The sequence below is a fragment of the Periplaneta americana genome, chromosome 1 (assembly GCF_040183065.1).
Source record: "Periplaneta americana isolate PAMFEO1 chromosome 1, P.americana_PAMFEO1_priV1, whole genome shotgun sequence".
Classification (NCBI taxonomy): domain Eukaryota; kingdom Metazoa; phylum Arthropoda; class Insecta; order Blattodea; family Blattidae; genus Periplaneta; species Periplaneta americana.
In genome coordinates, this window is record NC_091117.1 from 90,946,257 (window position 1) to 90,966,000 (window position 19,744).

The 19,744-nt window shown below is 34.3% G+C and overlaps 1 protein-coding gene across 7 annotated transcripts in view; it reads right to left on the reverse strand.

The window, feature by feature from the left end:
* Positions 1-19,744, reverse strand: part of LOC138698097 (ankyrin repeat domain-containing protein 27-like) — a 90,725-nt gene that overhangs the window by 28,533 nt on the left and 42,448 nt on the right. For 3 of the 7 annotated variants that reach the window (XM_069823865.1, XM_069823858.1, XM_069823843.1), the window contains one exon: positions 1-19,744. This exon is cut by the window's right edge. The exons of the other annotated variants lie outside the window; for them this stretch is intronic. The gene's annotated coding sequence lies outside the window, so the exon portion shown is untranslated. 7 annotated transcript variants of the gene reach the window in all.

Genomic DNA, 19,744 nt, shown 5'->3' on the forward strand with positions numbered 1-19,744 from the left:
TTGTAAGTATACATACAATTTATTCAATATATTCTGCATTTATTGAAACTTTACATTGTATATACATATGAAAAAAAGTAACAATGTTTATTCTTTTTCTTAAGTAGAATACATTTGATTTTTTTACCTGAATTTAAATAATGGACCCTCTTATGTTACAATACAATGTAAATCTTTTTATGAAATTCACAGTGTAGTGGACGGATGTATATTAAATCACAGAATTAAATTGGTAACTTTGGTTCACAATGTTACATGATGGTTCTTTTGTGAGACTTAACATTACAGTCATGTAATAAAACAGCTAAATTAAAGTTACTTAACATACCATATTATGAAATAAAAATGACAAATCTATCTTATTTACATTTTACTCTGATTATAAAGCCTATTTTTTGTAAAATATAATTTAACATATTGAAGACATTCCATGAATGGGTAACAAAATTGTAAGTAACAATTGTTTAAGACAGTATTCCTGACACATGGGCAAAGACACTGCTTAAAGATTAATATTACACAATTGGACAGGAAAATGTATCTTTAAATAATATTGTAATTAATTTCATTCGATGTAATTGAAATATAAAATGTGCACAGATGAGATCTAATCAAAAAGTATCTGATCTTATTTTTTTGCCAACCAGTTGCAGTTTGGAGGCAGGGCTGATGTGGCATACAACTACGACCTTGGACACTACACGGCATGTGTGATTTTTTGCCAGACCATGCAGCCCTTCAGTCAATGTCAGGCAGTCATAACAATCGCACTTGTACCTTATATTCAGCACGTTCATGTTTCCAGCCGAAATGACCGAATGTGTTGAGCAAAGAATTTGCATTAGATTTTGTAAAAAATTTGGTGAGTGACATGAATTGTAGGCAACTGAGTGATAAAAAGAGCTTTTGGTAATGAAATTATGGGTGCTACGTAGATCAAAGAATAGCATTACAGTCATTTCAAACATGACTAAACGTCAATTGAGAGTGACTAATGTTTTGGTATATCCTAAACCAGTAGAAATCCCAAAATAATAGAGAAAATGTGACAGTCAGTGATGCAAAATCGTCGAATAACAATTGAAGACCCACCCGGAATAAGGGTCTAACCAACAAATATACATTTCAGTAGAAAGGAAAGTAATTTCAGGGGCATATTTCGTTAGGCCTATATTTACTAGCAGAACCATCTGACTAATCAAGGATACAAGTTTATCCAGCTTGGATGTAATCATTTATTGTAATAAATGAATACTTCAAAATTACTTTTTCCTTCTAAGTCACAAATTTCATTAATTTGATGTTTACATTCTTTTTCCGGAGAGGTCTTCAATTATTGAGAGTGAGTGAAGTGAGAATTCTATTTGGCTGAGTGCAACCAATTCTGACCAATGGTCTTGGCATACACTATGTCACTGCAAAACTTGTTCTCAGATTCCTACCTCATGATCAGAAATAATACCGTGTCCATGGCCCTGTTTTCGTGAAAAAACCTGATCAGGAAATGAGACCTGAGACTATGATTATGACCCTAAGACAAAGACACGGTCATCTGAATGGAAAATGTCAAAGAAGGCATAGCAATCACGAAGCAATATGAAGGTCGTACTGAGTTTTTTTTTTCGACTACCAGGGCCCTATTCCACAAAAGTACTACAACATATTACAAATAAATACACCTGTAATTTGCACAAATTATAAGAACTGTGTTCCACAAAAGTTGACATAATACAATTGTACAGTTTTCTGTACCAATGAAACTAAAATTGTAATACAAGATTATATTCAAACACTTTTATTAGTGTTATATCAACATAATTTATGAACTATGTCTAATAGCAATGAAAATGATGGGGATGGTGGTAAAAATCACAAAGTTTATAAAGGAAAAAGAAATTTCTAATTTAAAAGAGAATTTGAGAATAATGAATGTTTTATGTTACTTGCTACAGAGGTTGAAAAACAGACTAGAGAAGTCTGTTGACTATAATTGGTACTATTGCAATTCCTATAGAGATAAAATTAGGCTGTCTTAAAAAAATCAGAACTGCAAGATAATGTGATAACAGAGTTCAGAAAAATATTTTAGTATCATTAATTTTTGTCACAGTTCTTTAAATATGATATCAGAAATAAGGGAGATGAACATAACCTTAACATAGGTGTAAAGACACTAATGCAAGCAGTATGCAGCATGTACCTACATACGTCGTCATTATTATGACATCATTTGTACATGTTTGCCATTTACTAATAACGTATGGTGTTATAGGTACATAATTTTATGGTACAGATATATTATACAGGTCCATACTTTACAGCAGCATGGTCCAACTCGCGACCCATCGTACTGATTTTATTGGCCCTCGACCCTTTTATACAATTTTTAAAAATATGATATAATCATAATGTATAAACCAACAAAATAAATTGTAATTTAGATTTCAGTCGAAATTTTGTATTGAAGTTTTATAATGTTTGTTAGATGGCAATTCATTCAATTATGTCAAAACATAGATATGATCAAAGCAGTATGTTTCCCTCTTAGAGATGGCAGCATTTTATGACTGCTATGTTTATTTTCTTGAGTTACAGCCATCTCAATGCCAAACTTCATTGTTCAAGCTTGGTAATCCATTCTGTGTGCTAACATTTAGTACAGTTCAAAATAGCAGAACCAAAAAGACGGAGAGTTGACAATTTCAATTCAAGTAACAAGAGAGTTATTTTTTTTATTGAATAATATGACAGTAAACCACAATGTGTTAGCTGTTCCCAAGTCTTAAGTGTTACAAATGAGTATAATGTAAGCATCACTCAGACACCTAGCTTGCATAAAATAAAATATGACAAATACCAAGGAGCTGCAAGGAGTTCTGTGTTTAATGATTTGAGGCAGAAGCCGACTAAGCGAAAGAATATTTTTCTTCAGCCAACAGACCCTACAGGTTTAACAGCATCATATGAGGCATGTTTGGAGCTAGTAAAAAGTAAGAAGTCTTTTAGAGATGGTGAGCTCATTAAGTAATGTGCTATAAAATGGCATTTGTCTTTGGGGACAATAAGAAACTAAAAAGTTTGGAACAGTCTCCTTGTCCCATTAACCCGGCGGAGCTTGCACATATTTCCCTAGCATAAATGCTCACTCCAGATCTATCAGACTCAATCTAGATATTTAAAAAAAATTATCTTACAGTTATTATACAGTCTTTTTTTTTTTTTTTTTTTTTTTTTTTTTGTTAAATGAGAGTTTAACTATGTTTTTACATAGTAACATAAAACATGTAAACTATTTGTTCTGGGTCTCAGAGACCCAGCAGGAGCTCTGCCAGATTAAACAGTAAGTAGGAGAGTTAATGAAATGGGAAATGATGTTTCAGCTACTCTGCGGGACATTATGCACAAATCTAGCGCTAGATGAAAGCATAGATATAACTGATATCAGTCAGCTTCTTATCTTTGTTACTAGAACAAATAAACTCAGAATTCGAAATTCACGAAGAACTCCTCAAACTACAAGTTTTAAAAGGCAGTACCAAAGAAACTGACATATTTAGGGCAATGGATAATGCAATTTCTCAATATGGAGGTTTTGGTAAATGTTCTGGCATAGCAACAGACAGAGCTAAAGCTATGGTTGAGCACAAAACTGGGCTAGTAGGACTTTCTAGAGAAAAAGGAATACAATGTTTGTTTTTCATTGTATTATCTACCAAGAGGCCTCCATGCAAAAATTTTAAGACTCAATAACATATTGAAAACAGTTGTGAATATTGTAAATTTAATAAGGGGAGGCAAAAAAGCTCAAAGGCACATAGCATTTTTTTTTTTTTTTTAATGCTTTGGAAACTGAATATGGCGACATTTCACTGTATTGTGAAGTGCTGGAAATTGTCTGAAGCAATTTTTTGGGTTAAGGAATGAAATTTTTACTTTTCTGAAAAATGAAAATACTGAGCGTGAATATCAAGATAAGCTGAGAGATACCAAATCATACATACACTTTCCTTCCTGACCGATTTTACATCCCATTTGAATACTTTAAATCTGAAATTGCAAGATAGAAAACAAAATATTTCCTGGCTCTGTGGACATACTGAAGGAATCTGGAGTAAACTTAATATAATGCAAACTACCTTAACAGAAAATGATACAGCACACTTCCCACCTTGCCAACAGCTAAAAAAAATAAAAAAAATGACATAAACTTCAACGATTTTCAGGAAATCATAAGTGGTGTCAAGAAGGAGTTCAAGAACAGATTCCAAGACTTTGACACTTTAAAGCCAAAACTTGCACTCTTTAACAGCCCCGTGGAAACTTATGTGAGGCAAATGCCCTTTGACCTTCAAATGGAGCTTTGTGATTTTCAGTCTGATCCATTTTTCCAAACCAAAAAATGTAAATATTCCTGAAAATTTCTGGAAGCTCATTTCAAAAGAACATTTTCCTATTAAGAAGCTTGCGTCAGAAAAGCAGTCCAATCTTCACATTAACATTCTTAATTTTTAGACGTGTTAAATGAGTGAATTAAAGTTTCCATGAATGTTTTGTGTTAAATTGGCTGTCTGCTTATTAAATAAGTGAATTGTATTGAATCTTTCACTCAAAGAGCTTAAAGTGGACATTGAGAAACTTGCGTCAGAAAGCAGTGCCAATCTCCATATTTAACTTCCTAATTTTAAAGTGTCAAATGAGTAAATTGGTTGAAGTTTATATGAATGTTTTGTGTTAAATTACCTGTCTCCTTATTAAACAAGTAAATAGTATTTGCATGTAATTCTAATCAATTTTTAAGGTGTATAAAACGAGTAAATTGAAGTTTCCATGAATGTCTTTTAATATAAATGTAAAGTATATGCTATGCAGGTACAACTTATGATGTCATCTCCTGTAAAGCTACACGTAACATACCTCTTTTTTTCCCTTCCAGTATTATTCAAATAGATAATTTTGAAGTGATGACGCTCATCTGCTCACAAAATATTTTGATTGGCCCTCAAGTAATAAAACGTTGGATCATCCTGCTTTACAGTAACTTAGAGTTTTAATTTGTAGAAAAGGGCCCTGGGCATAGTTCATCATGAGTAAGCTCCAAACAAGGAGTGACTATTCTCTGTCGTCTACAAGATTTTGTTCAATGAAAGATATTACCTCTAACAGAGACAGAGTGATTGGCAGAGCCATCATGACCATGCTCCAATCTATGCACTGTATCTCTTCCAAAACTTTTTGGTGACACAAGGCTTTGCCCGCTTTGCAAGGTTCAGCAGTCCCTCTACTCCCAAAGATGACTCTGTAAGACTTTTGGCTCTTTGCCTGATTCAAGATATCATTTAAAGGGAGGAACGAGATTTCAGGACACACTTCATGATGAAGTGCCTGATGAAGAATCCCAAAACATGGTAATTTGAAAAATACTTCTGGATGCGGAAGCACCATTGGGAGATGTGTGTTAACTCAGAAGTGGTATTCGAAAGGAGCTAGGTTTTGAACTACAGGTAAAATAAGTGAGCTACCATCTTTAATCTGATACCTTTTCATCAGAACTCGTAGCTTAATTCTGTACAAGTGCTCATTTTAAATCATGTTAAATAAAAACATATAAAAATAACTTCTTTTGATAAATATGGTATATCTCGTTATAATTCAGCCACACGATGATTTTCCAAAGCTCAATTTCCATCATTTGGATATACAAATTCAATGGCACAAAAATTATGTCAAGAATACTGTCTGTCTTATTCAAATTGTTGGTAATAAATTACAAGCTTGTGTTTTTTAATTTAAAAAACATATTTATAACAATGAATTTGAAATCTGAATGCAAAATATATGTTACTTAATGTGTAACATCTTAAATGATTCCCTAACATTTAAGAAAGATTACCTTAAAAAAAACTTTCAATTAACTTATCTTACAGCTTGAACTAAAAATAGAAGAGTGTTGTTGAGATGAAACTGCTGACATTGCTTAACAGTGTGTGTATATATCAAATTTCCTTCTGAACTCCCATATTACCGAATCACACTACAGACTAATCATCAGGTTACTGCACATTAAGTACTTGAGGATATACATCGTTGTATGTCATATTCGTGTTATTTGCATTATATCTAAATGCCTATGTCATATTTATGTTATTATTTGTAGTACATCTAAATGATATGGCAACTTGTTATTACAAACGCTGTTAAACACGTTTCATAATAGTGTTTACAATATAACAAAGTTTGACACTTTATTTTTGCACACAGTTCTTAAAAAAGAATCCAACAGTAAGGCCAGATGGCAGGTATTTTATACTTAGACTTAAATATGTTACATTAACTTAAGAGTTAAAGATATGTATTTATATATAATCTACACTCATTAAAGACTGATATTTGAAGGACCAAAGAAAAACAAACTACATGCAACCAATGGAAAGGAACAGGAAGAAGATGCAAACGCTGGAAAAACAGGAAAGAAGATCACAAGGAGGAGGCATATGATAGTTGGACAGAAGTTATAAGTAGAAAAAGGACACAGCAGCAAACCGCTGACGAGGACAGGCGTGGTGGTTGGTACAAAACAAGACGAGCCTTATTCCAAGTAGGTATTTAATTGTTTAGGCTATTCAGACAAATCTGAAAATTAAATTATTTCACGTAACACAAGTTAAGGTTCATAAGAAGTCACAAGTTCAATTTCTTTGGTAAAATACGACGAAGTATGTGCTATTTTAGCTAGGTGCGTAATGACAACATTTTTACTAGCCACAGCATATTCTAAAAGCGCAAAATACATTTCAGAAGAGAAATATCTGTCAGGAATGAACAACACCTGCAAATGGAAGTCTTATGACTGCTGTAGAAGCACGAAATAGACGCAATCAGTTCGAATTGTTGCCGCATCCCCTCCTACTCACCAGACCTCGCACCAGCTAATTTATTTCTTGTCCCAAACCTCAAATGTAGACGTTATCGTAGCAGCAGAAGGTTTTTTTGTAGACCTCGAGGCATCTATATACAAGCAGGATATAGCAGCATTCCAGCACCAGTGGACCAAGTGTGTGAATATCAGGGAAGATTATGATGAGAAATGAAGATTGTTTCAGAATAATCGTAGTTTAATTTGTATGTCAGACTATGAACTTTTCAAACAACCCTCGTATTGTATGATTCTGTACAGGACGATCTAAGGTGGGTTAAACAGACTAAAAAGTCTAAACAGTTTTCTACAAAACTAATGATAGATTTATCAGATTTAAAGAACCAAATCATTAGCAAGCCAAAAACTTTATTTCTTGAAGGACAAAATTTATTACACAGAAAAGTCTAGGATTGGTGCTGGAGGGGGAAGAGGTGTAAACTACCCTTTCGCAAAGGAAATTCCTCGAAAGGAAGAAAACAATACTAATCTTAAACAGCAAAGACGTGGGTACAGTGGAAAAATCTTTTAATGAAGTGTTGTTATACTGTTATTGATATTTCACACAGTGGGGAATTTATTTTGCCAGTAAATGTACTACCCAAAAATACAGGAATAAGATGGCCACTATAGAGAACCAATATAAAAGAGAAATTGCAAGCATTATGGATATAAGTAGAACTTTTTCGTGTGAATAACAATTTCATCAAAAGAGGTCTTCCGACATGAATGTTCAAAATTCAAAATCACTATGAATGAGTAAATTCCTAAACCATGATGATTAAAACAATCAATAAAAACGATTCTAATAAATTTTACTTTATGAAATGTAAGGTATTACACAATAAAGTGAAGAATTTTTGTTTCAAAAATAAATTTGTGTTCTATGAAGGCTTAAAGAAATGTAATCTTCATTTACAGCTTTGAAGGATATTAGTTTAAAATAAACTTAAATACTTTAAAAAATATTAATTATATTTTATAAAATTACCACCTCAGATTCTCTCTCATATGTAGAACTGTTGTAACATGCCGTTTATTTTTCTTTAGCCCCCTTCAATAGAAGTATAAAATATAAAATAGTTATCTCAATCTTTCATCTTTTTAAATATTTGATTTTGATATGTAAAATAAAATATATAAAATTATGATACTCTTCGTTGTCAAGTGTATAAAATGAATGCTACAAAATAAAAACCACTAAACCAATACAAAATTATACAAAATATGCAATAATATTTCGATTTTATGTTCGTAGGAACAAAACCAAGTCGCGATTAAACAAACACATTTTGATTCATAAGTAAATATGGCATCTACTATTGAGCAATAAATAATATATAACATTCACCCAGATTGTACAGACAAAATCAGGTTGTACTAGATTAATAAAATGTTAGCAATGTAAACATCTGCCTATATAACAAAGTTTCTCTCGTGATCTATTCACCGAGTGTATCTATTCCATAATTTAATAAAATGGGGATAATGGAAAATTTTACGCAATATAGAGTGTTCTGCAATGAGTTGTCAATAATAGCTCAACCACATGTTCCTGGTATCATTCCAAGAAGAAAAGTTGGTCCACACCTGTGGAGTAACGGTTAGCCCATCTGGCCATGAAACCAGGTGGCCCGGTTTCGATTCCCAGTTGGGGCAAGTTACCTGGTTGAGGTTTTTTCCGGGGTTTTCCCTCAACCCAGCATGAGCAAATGCTAGGTAACTTTCGGTGCCGGATCCCAGACTCATTTCACCGACATTATCACCTTCACTTCATTCAGATGCTAAATAACCTAAGATGATGATAGAGTGTCGTAAAATAACCTACCAAAAAAAAAATAAAAGAAAAGAAAGTTCCAATCAACCTAAGTCCAGATTCACAACATTTTGTCAAAAAAGTGTGAATTAGCTTTTGGTATGCTCTGGTTATGTAGATGGCCGACTGTTCAATTTTTCCTTTTTAAGCACTGAGCATGTGCAGTATGTTATAATGGGTACTTGGAAAATTCAGGTGGCCCAAATTTTGTTTCTGGGTCTGTACAAAATGGACTATCATCATTAAATACGGATTTGAAACAAAGTTCAATAAATTCTCACAAGTGCACTCACGTTTCTCATGTACTTTCAGTGACTTGGCCAGCAAGATCACAAGATCTTTTTCCTTTATATTACTTCATCTGGAGACACAGAAAGTTTCTTGTGAATGCTGTCAAGCCAAACAAGAACACAGCTTGAGTAAATATTGCAATGAAGTGCATAATTACATAATAAATGAAGATACACAAAGAGCACAAGGTTGTCTCGACAAGCGACTTCGAGCCACAAATATCCTCGTAATTGAGACACGCCAGATCATATGCTTTATTCAAATATGAAGTGTAAAGGTCTTGGCCTCTTCAAAGCAGAATGGGAAGCCCATCTTCAGCACGCCAATACTTGTCGCGTCCTTGTTCTGTCAGCCAACCTCTATGTTGCAGCCACTTGTAATCTCTTTACTGAAAGCTCTGAATGTGTCAAATCTTTGCAATTCACCGAGACATCCGACGTAATTAAAGACTCACGAATCAGTTTGTATGACGCCTGACACATGAGGAAAAAACTACGAGAAAAGGAATTAGAGACTTGGGCTAAACTACCTCACAAAGGCCTTGGCATAGAGCTATACAGCGAGTGAACAGCAAATTCCTGGGTACAACATAGTGAATGCCTGACCTCTAGCAAGTGGTGCGAAAGTATTAAGATGACAGCATATGATTGTGTCTTCCATACATTCCCTTCCAGGCAGGACTCAGGACAACATCCTCTATTGGCGATGCACAGAGCCAGAAACCTATGCACATGTCCTGGGCTCTTGGCCACATGATGAAGTACTACATAACTCACGACACCATAGAATTCATTTGATGATCGCCAAACAGTTTAGATCAATTAATTACCAAATCTTCGAAGACGTACACAGATTGACAGGCAATGACAGTACAAGAAGAATAGACATTATTGCCATCCCAACAAATAGCAACAATGGTTACATCATCAATTCCACTTTGGGATTTGAAAAGCAAAAGAGCTAACCTGAAGATATAAATAGGGGGAAAAAAACATTTATTTACCTACTGTTCCATATTTTATGGACAAATACGGCCTATAACAAATTGAAGTAATAGGCCTTTTCGTTGGAGTGCGCATAACTATTTCTGGTTTCTTCTTCTGAACCTGGCAATGTTTCAGCCTACAGAGGAAGGTAACTGATGACATCATTCTTGCAGCTCTGAGAAATTCATATTTCTACTCCAGAATCATCTGAATGGTCAACAAATATCTTCAAATAACTAATTAATAATTATTTATTCAATAATTTCTTGTCATTGCATTGTTGTATGAATCATAACTTGAACATCTGTTATTTGTATAATTTCAATATCCTATTGCACAATATGCTCGTCTATGTGGCAGCCTGTTAATACAGGGAGATGTTATCATTTCGATAAATAATGTAATGCTATCATTTCTAAAACCAAAACAGTAATGTAATTACACACATTAAACAGGAAATAAAAATGATACTGTAATTTCCTATTGAAGTTTACATTTCATATGAGACACAAATCTGAGACTATGTCGACAATGTAGTATTGTAATTCTGCAGAAGTACAAACAATAATAATACTTATTGCTTATCGTCTGTTTTTTTCTTCTGATTTTGTTGGCAAACATTTGCAGATCAGACCCATGTCAAGCATTTTTCTGCTCAGAATGAGCACAAGAACACATTGTTGAGTTGTCAACATTCTATTGTGGGAGACACTGTACATTAATGTGTTAAAAAGTAATCCCATCAACCAAGCATTAAAGTATCAAAGTATATTGCAATGTATTAAAAAAAATTATATAAATTTTACAAGTACACCACAGATCATAATGGATATTCTACAAAACCCAAAGCTATTGTGTGCAAAGAAGCCATACACTAATCAAGAATACAGGATATGGATTACACTTGCGTATAATCAAGATCTGGACATTGTCAAACTTGATATAGATAGTAACTTGTAAAATGTTTCTTAAATACAATTATGAACATTAACATACATAAATATACATGAATACATCTTTACTTTTAGTCTATAAAAGTCAAAGAACATGCAGCAGAAATGTTAAATCATGTTTATTAGCATCTTATACAAAACATTACGAGTTGTTATTTCACGTTTTAATATACCACTGCATGCACATACACAAAACCCCTCATTTTAAAAATACAATAGGAATCATGCAATACTTTTCACAGCACACACACAAAAGAAGTGATGGCAAATATTTATTTTATCAAATTAAGATACTGACACTGAACACATAATGGCACACAAAATGTGTCAATACCGGTACTTATTTTCATTTATATTATTCTAGTAGTCTTGTTCTTTTAGAACCTGTAACACAACTTTTTTTTACATTTTCTGTCATTCTGTAGTGACGCTTCCAACTACTGTTTAATCTTCATAAATAAAAAATTGTCACAAGGAACGGTAAGGAGGATGATAAAGTACTGGAATCTGTTTCTCTGCCAAAAATTCTTCAATTGATAATGAAGTGTGACTGGAAGCTTTGTCTTAGTGAAAGATTGAAGAGGCAGCAATGTCAGGTCGCAAATACAGAACCTTTTCTTCTCAAATAATAAAGGATCTTAAGGCAAAAGGTTGGATTCACTGTCTGGTACTGTAGTATAAATTCTTCAGACGAGAAGTTGATGTGTGCCACTTTGTGACTCCCCCTCCTCCTCCTCCCCCCGCATCTTGTACTCAAATATTCGATGCCTGTTATGACTTTATGCACGGAATTCAGCTAGATTGCCACATAATTCAACATTTCCTGGCTAATGGACAGACAGGTTCTTGTACTCTATCTTTGCATAAGTTTTCCTCATGCCTATGTCATACACAATCATCTTGTTAACCACCCATATTTTGATAACATAGAACGTACTTTTGAGACACTGTCATCAGTTTTCAATAGGACAGTCATCTGGAACAATGTTCATCTTTAATGTTTCCTCAGCCCTCTTTAAAATTTTGTGCTATCTGAAAACTTGTGCTGAAGACAAAAAGCATCCCCGTATATATTTCTTAACATTTCAAGCACAACATGACATTAAACAACTAGTGATAATGAAAGTACTACAGCGCTGAGTAAACTGAGCTTGTTCTGCTTGTGTATCTCCTCACTACTTAACATGAAGACACACATTGGGCATAAGAATTTTATTGTCATTACTTTTGAGGTGTACTTGTATATTTTTAATGTATTGCAGCAATTGATAAATGTTTAAATAGATGGTAGTAAAAACTGAAAGGACGTTCACAGAGCTATAATTAAATCGAAGATATTTCACAATACAGAAATATGGGAAATTAACTATCATCATCATTATTATTATTATTATTATTATTATTATTATTATTATTATTACTATTATTATTTTGATACAATAAGAGTCAAATTTTGTAAAAAATATTTAGTAATATCTTGAAATTCCTCAAATGTAGTGACTAGTTATGAAGGGGAACTACTTTAGTAACGAAAATTTAATATTTGAGATATATTACAAAGAAAGGAGATAATAAGGAAAAAATGCATAAAATTTGTGTGTTTGGCGAAAATGAAATCGAAATGGCTAAAAGAATTACAATTATAATGTTACAGATTAGGTGTAAATTGGATACAGCAAAAAATCAAGGAAAATAATATAACTTTGGTATACAAAATCATATATAAGAGAAGTAATGAGATAGCTAGAGAAGAGTTTTACAATGATTTAATTAAGTAACAGTCATTAATTGATTATAGGGAAATTAAAATGTTATGGGGACAAGAAGAATATATGAGTTAACTCTAAGGAAGAATGGATGGGTTTAGTGTGGTGTAGAAAAAGAAAATGGAATTTAAGGAACAGAAGGGAAAACATTAGGAAAGATAATTTCCCTTTCAGCAATCAGGAAGATGACGTGATGCACGTATTGTTACTATGTCCAGAAACCCAAAATTTAAGAAAATTATTTACAAAAGACAAAATTTTTTAATTAAACAAAAGAATAGCTGTAATAAATTATGCGGAACTGTAAGTCAAAATACTTTGAAGAAATTAAGTAAATTTATATTTTATTTAAAGTGAGATGGGTAAATTATAAATTGCTTTATTTAACGACGCTTGCAGCTGCCAAGGTAATATCAGCATCACCGGTGTGTCAGAATTTTGTCCCGGAGTTCTTTTACATGACAGTAAAATCTACTGATATTATGAGACTGTCGCATTTAAACACACTTAAATTCCATCAACCTGGGCTGGGATCGAACCCACAACCTCAGACACAGAAGGCCAGCACTCTACCGATTGCGCCACCCAGGCCGGCAAGTAGGATGGGAAGAGAAAATCAAATTATTATTAATAACTTCGGATTGCTGTAGATTTTAAGTAAAATGTAGAAGTTTTGTTTTTTGTGTTATAATAATGAATAGTTAGGGTAATGGCAAATATTTTTAGATTTAATAGAGATTACGAGGGTTGACTGATATCAAGAGTAATATGCATTAGTAATTTTTAAATGATTGCTTATTGTAAGATTTGAGGAGATTACGTAAGAAACAGTAATGTAACAAGACCGCCATTAACTAGTTTCATATAGCTATGTATATGTTTGAAGACAATGAATATTATATATGTTTTTAATCCTTGTTAACAAATACTGACATATTTTATGTGCCAGAGTAATTTGAAAGGGTAAGGCCTAATAACAGAAAAAATATCACTAATGTATGACATACACACAGTCTGCAGTTTTCACAAGAAAGATTATTACAGTATGTTCCCAAGCAAACATTACCCAATAAAATTACAACAAATGCCCAAATGAAGCACAATACAGTATAACAGAAGTTTGAAACAGAAAGAGGCCAAAAATCAACAAACTTACTTACTGGCTTTTAAGGAACCCAAAGGTTCATTGCCACCCTCACATAAGCCTGCCATAGGTCCCTATCCTGAGCAAGATCAATCCAGTCTCTATCATCATATCCCACCTCCATCAAATCCATTTTAATATTATCTTCCCATCTACGTCTCGGCCTCCCCAAAGATCTTTTTCCTTCCGGCCTCCCAACTAACACTCTATATGCATTTCTGGATTCGCCCATACGTGCTACATGTCCTGCCCATCTATAAACGTAAAAAATCAACAAACTGTAAAACAAACTCATGTATACTACATTTTTAAACCAGATATACTCAGATACACGTTATAGTACAATTACAGTGGAATCCCTTATATGTGGCACTTAAATAACCAGCAATTCCAAAACAACAACACTTCTGAACAAGAAAAAGAAAAATTAAAATATGAGGGAAAGTTGTAAAAAAGTTACAAATTGAAGTTGCGGCCTACAATTTTGAATGAAATACCTGATGCTATCACCATTAGATGGCAGTATTATTAGGGTGTGCAAAAGTGGAGAGAGGGTAGGAGGAGGGAGGGAGAAGCTGGAAGCTGCCATTTTTAAAGTGGACAATAACCTGTGTTCACTCAGATTTCTGTTATATGCTACAATGTGTCCACACACCACTCCACAGCAAGGACAGATGCTCGATCTCCTAGCAGGAGGATTTAAGTTGGCAGCAAAATCATTCACACATGTTCAGTGTTGACCTTCGAGTGGAGTTAGTGGTAGTGGGGGAGGATAGAATATTGGAGTCGACTGTAACAGTATTGTCGACAGTCAGTTCCTGTGTATTTATGCTTTAAGTTGTGTTCTTGTCTTAGTTCTTGTGTAAGGTTGGTGTGGCGAAAATGCTTACTATTGAAAAGAGAGTGTTTTTTGTAGAAGAGGTTTTCTGTGATGGTAGAAAGTTTACGGAAAATATGAGGCTGAAATTTCGTTTGCGTTTTCCTGATTTGAGGTGTCCACATCGTGATACTGTACGCGATTTAATTAGCAAATTTTGTGCAACAGGTTCAGTTCATGATGCACCACGAAATGGTATGCCAACAATTTTAACAGAATGGAAGCTTGATGACATTTCGGACATCATGTTGCGGAGTCTCACAAAATCAGTGAGAAAATAATCACAAGAAGCTAATATCTCTCGTACGACAGTACATAAGGCCATAACCAAAGAATTTAATTTGTATCTATATAAAATTACTCTTGTGTAACAATTACAGAGTATGGACCATGCAAAAAGAATAGCGTATTGTGAATGGTTTCAGCGATTTGTAAATCGACATGGAGTTGATATTTTAGATAGAACCTTTTCCACTGATGAGGCTTGGTTTCATCTATCTGGCTTCCTTAATTCCCAAAATTCACGAATTTGGTCATTGGAAAATCCACATGCCTTAAGAGAAATGCCATTGTACGCAGAGAAAATCAGAGTCTGGATTGCCATATCGTGAGCGCGAATTATAGGGCCGATCTTTTACGATACTACCGTAACTTCAGTTGTCTATTGTTCCCTGATAATTTATCCATTTATTGCTATGCTGAATGAAAATGACATCAGTCATTCATTTTTTTCAACAGGACAATGCTACTGCTCATACAGCACACCAGTCCCTACGAATTTTAGAGGAATTCTTTGGAGACAAAATAATTACGAAAGGACTTTGGCCCCCGCTGTCCCCAGATTTGACTCCACCCGACTATTTCCTTTGGGGTGCGGCTAAATCATTTGTGTATCGAAATAACCCAAAGACATAGAGGAACTTAAGACAGAGATAATTAATTATATGCATTCGATTACACGCGAAAGATTGGTGAAAGTGTTCGCAAATAAATGTAAACGGGTGGAACTATGCCTTCAAGAAAAAGGACAACACTTTCAGCACCTACTGTAAACGGATGGAACTATGCCTTCAAGAAAGAGGACAACACTTCTAGCACCTACTGTGATAGTGGAATGTACAGTATATTTTATTTACTGTTTTATTTGTAATAATGTTGAATCCCACCTCCCAACATAACTGCAGCTTCTAGCAGTAAATTCCACCTCCCAACATAACTACAGCTGCTAGCGGTGAATCCCACCTACCAACATCAGCCCCTAGAGCAGCGGTCATTAAAACACTGCACGCTCGGGGTAGCGTCTCTTACCCTTGGACAAGACACAGCCCTAATGTGCAATTGTCACTGCTGGCGGGTATGCTGTCTCTCTATCCCTTGTGCACGAAGGAGCAGAGTTCCTTATCCTCTATGCACTCTACCCATTTCAGTGAGTGCTGACGACCACTACCCTAGAGTATACATTGCCATCTCCTCGCTGCAGAGTTTGCGGACGCACTGTATATAGATGTGCAGTAGGCTATACATGTTGAGTGTGACATTACCACAAAATAGCAATGTTATGTGCCGCTTTTGACTGCACAAACCACAAATTTCAAACCTACTGAGATCGCTAACTTTGCTTAGGGAAGTCAGGTCAGAAGCTGCCATTTTCAAAATGAGCAAGAACCTGTGTTGGTTCCATAGAGTTCTTCCTGTTATACGTTATTATTGATATATAAATGTGCATTATACATAATAAATGTGATGTTATCATAAAATGCCAAAGTTATGAGCTACCTTTGGGTGCACAAACAGCTATTACATGAGTAATATGCGCTTTCTTACCCATTCAACAAATGGTGAAACAGCTAATTCACGGCTTGTCCCTAAAGCTTCTGAAATAGCGACCTAATTAGGTCTGAAAACAGTTGCAAGATGGCAGCACCTATGTACGAGTGTACCAATATATTTTTAAATAACCCATAAAGTAATTTTTCAATTAACTGCAGTGGCTTTGACCCAGAATTGCCAGATATGAGGGATTGTACTGTAGTACTATTTATCTGGTTGGATAGTTTAAGTGGGACAAGTTTATGATTAGCTCACAGGAAGATGCCTCAACTCGATTTTATTCAAAATACGAAAACAAGTTAATATGAATCACTGATAACAATGGTGACAGTAGTTCAATTCACTTTTACATTATTTACCAGTTAGAAGAATTTAAAATGTTATCCTTTAAGGATATTTTACACACTAAGCAACAATCCTCTTGCAATGCATAAGGCTGCATTTGGTGGGTGTCCCAAAAGACACACATGTAACATTCAGTAAAGCCATTGAATTGTTTGTAGACAGTGAATGTAGGTGAAGATATGAATATGAACTTGTAAGGTCGTTGACATAAAAACTGAAGTTTTGAAGAATTATAGCGATGTCACTAGATGGAATCACAGTCAAATCATCTACAACGATGTTGTTAAGTATTGTTACAGACATTAGAATCACAAAGTGAAACAAAGTGAGGTAAAGAAGCAGAAGAACTAAATTCAAAGGGCTAGTAAAAACAAGTAATTGCATGAAGAAGAAAAAAAACGGTAAAACAGAATTAATAGTCAACATTCTAAATAACTTCAACAAAAATCAGGAACAATTGACAGGTTTTAGAACAAAGATACCTAACAAACATTAGATTTCGTCCACTGTAGAAATATAACACTAAATCTTTTCAGAGAGCCATAGATTATATTAAGAAACTTCCAAAACAAAGTCTGTCATTTATTAATAAAAGATAACAATACGAATTCATTCAAAGTCTCATGAACTGAAAGTTCACGATTACAAACTTTTAATGTGGCAACAAACATTTCATAATGTGCAGAAACCAAATGCTCCTACAAGTCAGACTGGAGTTGGGATTAAGCACTGAACTCTATGCTAGAACAATGATGTCATGCATGAGTCGACAATAAAAAGCGCTATGTTTTGAATGTTGCCTGGCTATAGCACTGGGCGATTATTTCTTCTAAAAAGTTCAACAGCTCAGTTCTGGCTTCCAAATTACTCCTTTAAAGGTTCAAGAGTGAAAATCGCAAAATCTCGACGAAGGTGACAAAATTTGTCTTGAAGACAGAAGGAAACAATCAGACATCAGAGAGAAAATCTATGGTGATAAGAGTGTCTTCAACACGAATCAGTTCTGACTCTTGGCAGGATTCTGTAGTTGTGCAGCCTACAACTTCTACTATCTGCTGCATGCAATGGGCCAGCACACTCGGTTCCAAAAAAGACTACATAAAAGTAACCTATTTAATATTCATGCTGAAATGAGTACTTCTGGAAAGTTCACAAGAAATCATGCAACATGGCTAACTAATGTGTTCAATCCAGATGTTCAAAATTACAGTGTGGCTCTACATAAGTGGGCAGTACAGACAGACAATGACACATTTCCTAGCCAGGAAATTCAAGAAGCCTTTCATAGCAAGTCACTTTGAAGAAAAATCATTTCACTGGAGTCGTACAATTTGTACAAATCTTGTATGTTTGCTTCTTTGAGCAGTACATTTCAGACATACAGTATAATCCCGGTTATTTGTCACCCTATTATCCAATTGGCGGATCATCTATCTGTTTTTCTCTCGCTTTTTTTTTTTGCTGCATAAAAAATATGAAATGCTGTACATTATATTATTACGTATTTTTTTCTACATAGGATTATTACAATGCTTTATCATTACATAGTCTGTAGCTGGAATCCCACTATGCCGAAATTCCCATCTCGATACCTTATTATTTGCAGACGACCAGATTATTATTGCAAGAACAAAATCCGAACTCTAACATGCCATACTTAACTTAGAAAATACTGCTTCCAAATTTGATATGACAATCTCAACACAGAAAACGAAAGTAATGACATTTTTAGGAATAGACCCAATTCAGAATAAAATTTGTGTTAATTCATTCAATTACCTTGACTGTTATCTCTCATTTGCTGACAAAGAAGATATGAAAATTAAATTTTCCAAATTCACCAAGATTCTAGGTGTAATCAATCAGGTTTTTAAACCTTCTCAAGTCCAGCGACACACTAGACTTAGGATATATAAAACTCTTGCTCGACCAGTTCTTACATATGGAAGCGAAGCCTGGATCATCAAAAAGGCTGATGAAAGGAGACTCACAACAGCCAAAATGCGATTTATGAAAACAACTGCTGGTTACTCCCTCCTTGACCATAAAAGAAATGAGGACATTCTTAAAGAAAAAAAGTAGATTCAATTACCCAGTACATAGAACAATACAGATTGAACTGGAAAGAACATGTTGCCAGGATGTCCTCCAACCGTTTGCCAAAACTGATCTTACGCTGTACTCCTAGAGGCCAAAGAAACTTGGGAAGACCTAAAAAGCACTGGATAGAGACTGTAACAGACCCAGGTCTAATACGTGAAATGGTATGATGATGATAGTTTGTAGTAAGAATGCCGCAGCTGCTGACAACAAACAGGAACTGTTACTTGTGGAAGGAGGAGTGTTTTTCTCATTTTGTAAAATAGTTTGGTACTGTTTTCGAAGAAATGACTCCAAGAACTTCTGCACAATTGCAAACTCGTACACCATTCAGTCCTTGTCCTACTGTAAGTTTGACAGACCATACTGTCTAACTTCAATGCAAATATCTTCCACTTGTGTGAAAAGAAAACGTGTTGTGCTAAGTATAAAAAAAAGGACAAATAATTTAGAGGTTTGGGAAAGGAGAAACTGTGAATCATCTCACATCAGAATATGAGATTGGCATTACAACAGCGAGATTTAACAAAAGACTAAGATAAAATGTATAATGTATATAAATCTACAACATGAGACTACTACTATTCCTATCTTTCCGTAGACAACCATCACAAGGAGTTTCTTTGGCCCTTAAAAGCCATGTTAAACACAAGACAACAGAGAAAATTACGAGACTAAGAATTATGTACTTAATTTATGAAGATCTTTTATGTACGGATTATC